General features: G+C 50.4%; 1 long non-coding RNA gene across 1 annotated transcript in view; it reads right to left on the bottom strand.

The window, feature by feature from the left end:
* LOC109287898 overlaps positions 1–3675 on the bottom strand; it is a 39623-nt gene extending 35948 nt beyond the window's left edge. The window contains exon 1 of the long non-coding RNA XR_002095002.1: positions 3202–3675. This is a non-coding gene — a long non-coding RNA (uncharacterized LOC109287898). The remainder of the gene's footprint in view (positions 1–3201) is intronic.
* Between the last annotated feature and the right edge of the window lie 160 nt (positions 3676–3835).

A 3835-nucleotide genomic window follows, 5' to 3' on the forward strand; every position in this document is an offset into this window, starting at 1 on the left:
CAGCATCATGTGTATCAGTGTCCCCATGCTGAAAAATGGCAGTGGGGGTTCTTTAACTAAAGCTGGTTTGATGAAATGTAAAGTGCCGCTGCTGCCATTGTTCAGTGCGGGGACGCTAATACACGTGACACTCCTGGTGCTTTCATCAGAATGACTCTTTGAGGCGTTCTAACTAAAGCACCCCCTGCCTCCCGGAGCACATCTATAAATTCCCTAAAGTTTTACCCTTCTCTGCCTTCTACTTAATTTTTGGAACACTGAGAGGCTAACATGGTAATTCTGGAGTGGATTGTAGCCAGGAGGATCTAGCAAATATGTCCAAGGCAAGAATTTTTGTGGGTGATATCGGACTAGCCCCATGTTTGGGGTAGACTTTGCCTTCCATTCAAAAGCTTGTCTTTCTTAGAGGCTGAGATTCTGACATTGCTTGTGGGTTTTTTGCACTACTGTAGCTATGCTGATGTAATTGTACTGTTAAAACCCCACTGTACATACCTAACACCAGTATAAAAAGTGACATACTGGGGAGGTTTTTTTGGTTTCTGGTTCATAACAAAAGTCTAGTTGCTCTATTTGGCTAGTGTAGACATGGCTTTAGCTGTCACTTCATTTTCCTGGTCTGTCCCCCACAAAGGCCACCGCCAAATAGGATTGAGCTCATCAGGTATATCCTCACAAAACTGAGATTATGGCTTATTCTAGGCTTATAGCCAGTAGCATAACCAAGGGGTAAAGAGTGACCAGGGCAGCAGCCGACTTGGAGGGATGCCCCAAAATAGCTGCCATGGTAGTTACTGGCTGGCTGGCCACCACCATCCCAGACACATTTGCTGCCTCAAGCACAGAACTGCTCTGTTACGCCTCTGCTTGCAGCCTTTTTAATTGCTGTCCTTAGAGATGAATTACACAGGGCTTCTGCTGAAACAGCTGAATTTGGCCAGTCAGAACTGAAAATGCCAAACCATTCCAGAACACTGTTCCAAAGTGATTTTAAGTCAATTTATGTGTGTCTGAAATGTATGATTTTATAGTTTGTTTTTTCTGGTCAGCAAGAGCTGTGTTGAAACAAGGTGATGTAGCTAGAAGAGAAAGGACCTATATGCTATAATTAATTTAATAAAGATTGGTTAGTATATACAAAGCAAAGATTGGAAGAGGCTAAAATAACTAATGACGTTTTCTTAAAAGGAATGTCTGATTGACAGAAGTACAAAGGAATGACTTCTACAAACAATGGCAAATAGCCAGTGATTCTTTGTGACTCAGCTGCAGCCCGAGTGAATTGCTGTTAACAAGCAACAAAATGTAAATAATCTCAACATGTGGCAGTTGACACGTTTTGGGCATAAATGACCGATTAATTCAAACTTTAGATGGTTGGGGGTAAAAAACAAGAGTTGAAGGTGCTTTCTAATGGATTAATAACTCAAATATTTTAAGTCGACTTGTTTTTATCTAACGTGAATTAATGCCAGTGGGTAGAATGTGTGTACAGTTTTGGATTCTGAGCTCCTGTAAGGAGGCAAAGGCACATGGCTGCCTTTGCTGACAGATAGGTGACTGCTGGAGAGCGGAAGGTTCTTGTCACTTCTGAGTATTGGGAACTCTGCGTAACTGTAGATATTTACACTATAAACTCCTGCTTGAACTTGGCCTCTAGTCCCCAGGGTGCCCCCAGATTCACTCCAGAGGTATCCTTCAGGCAGCTGGGAAAGGGAAGTCCCCAACTGGACATAACTCCTGTCCAGGTTCCTTGCCTGGCTGGGGTAGGAAAAATTTCAAATCAATGAAAAGAAGAATCTAGGAGTCCACTTAGGGACTTGGAGGCCAAGAGTCTACTTCAGGGACTCCTAGTCACCATCCTGGGGAAGCGGTTTGCATTCCTTGTTCCTGAGCACTCTCTGGAATAGCAAATTGTAAAGATAGACCTTCATCTAGGGTTATGGCAAGGGAGCCATGGCTGCTCCTGATGAAGGGTGACAAAGGTCATTTCGGTCTGTGTTGGGAATGCAGGTAAAAGTCCTAGTTGACATTCTCTTGAGATCCTCATTCACCCAAGTAAGGAAGCCTCTTCTAGCTGTTCCTGTTTCCATTGCACGGTTAATGGAGAGACTCTCTTCCACAACTGTTGTTGCAGCTGTCACTGCTTCCAGGTAATGGGGTGAGGGACCAAAGGTGCTGACGTATCACCCCATTTGAGCGCCTGACCACTGCTTGTGGAAGGATGAGGGGCTTTCTACTATAGGGTTCTTGCTACAGGCTGAAGAAGGGAGTCCTGACATTCATCAGAACAAGGGGCCTGCGAGGGGATAAAGCCCTTCCAACCAGTGTAGCCTTTTGATTCTTTCAACCTGTACGAAAGGATAAGGGGAACCCAGATCAATGGAAGAGAACAAGCAGTGGGGAAGATTCAGCCCTTGCAATTACTGTCGTGGGGGGGCTGGCAGGGTGAAGAGATGACTTCCAGGGCACCCCCCACATTTGCTTTATCCTCTCCCTCTGCTCCCCTCTCTGCCGTCCTCCTGTGCAGCATGTTGTTACTGTCAGAACTCAAGTTCACATAATGTGCTCTCTACTCTGGCAGAGGGGAGGATGGGGCAGTGAGAGAGAGAGAGAGAGAATGGGAATGCAGAATGGAAAACGAATGACTGAGGAGATGGCGAACGCTACCCGAATACAGAAGGACTAGACAGTGGTCAGAAAAGAAAAAGTAAGAACATTGGCTGCAATTTGGAGCATGGCTGGTGCTCTTCAGAGCTAGAGTTTACCATCCCTGTTCTTTGGGAAGCAAGTGTAGCTCCACAGGGGGGAGCTCCCAGTGCCACCCTGCCCTTCTGCAGCAGACTCCAGTGACAGGGAGGCCTTCCCTGCCACCACTGGGTCGCTGCTGTCCTGGGCGAGGTCAGAAAGGAACCTTTTCTTGGGGCGCAAGGAAAGCCGTGTTTATTTGGCCTGGAGGGGAGGGCTGAACCTTCTTGCTTCCTGGCTGGGTTGCAGCCTGCCTGACCACATTTTTTTTTCTAGTATTTATTTTTATACACCTCCACCGCCAACACTCCGCCAAGTGGCCCCTATAGTTCACTCAGTAGCTCAAAGCACATGAAAAACCCCTTACAGTTTGCACTGAGCAACAGCACGCCCACACACCCGTCCCCACCCCCTACCCTCCTCCGAGGGCCGACTCCTGGAACAGTCTACCACCACATGAAGACTGCCATTTCTTTCCCGCCGTCCTCGTCTGTCTTCCTGTAGCACCAGGACATTTCACTTAGTCCCAGTTTAATAGTCGTCAACTGTGGGGGCCTCAGCGTGTTTACGAGCCTGGCTTTCCACAGTGCAGACCCGACAGCCACCCTGCCCACAGGGAACAAAGCCCCGGGGCCTCCGCGCTCGGCACTGTCCACCCAGTCATTTTGTGGCTGCAGCCAGTGGCTTCGGGGGCCCCAGCAAGCAAGGAGCAAGCAGAGGGACGCGCCTGCCTGTCTGCCAGGCCGGCGGTGGCAAGGGGCACAGGTGCCAGGGCCCCCACGGGGCGTTCTCCTGACTTCAGGAGCCCGCTGCCTGAGACGCCCCCACCCCGCGGCGCCGCTGCCAAAACTTCTGCGTGGGCGGGGACAGCAGGCGAAGCAGGCAATTCCCGACCTGCCTGCGCCCGACCAATCCCGAAGCGAGCCGGAGCGGCGGGCCAATGAGGCGGCGCGGCCTGACGGGCACGGAGCTGTAGCCAATCCTGGGCAGGGGGGCGGGGCCCGGCCGGCGCGCGTGTGGTCGCCCTGCAGCGCAGAAGCCAATCGGGGGGCGCGGGGCGTGCGCCGGAGCCAATGGGCCGGGGGCT

This window comes from Gavialis gangeticus, unplaced genomic scaffold (genome assembly GCF_001723915.1).
Source record: "Gavialis gangeticus isolate Ggan-Ray unplaced genomic scaffold, GavGan_comp1, whole genome shotgun sequence".
In the NCBI taxonomy this organism is placed as follows: domain Eukaryota; kingdom Metazoa; phylum Chordata; order Crocodylia; family Gavialidae; genus Gavialis; species Gavialis gangeticus.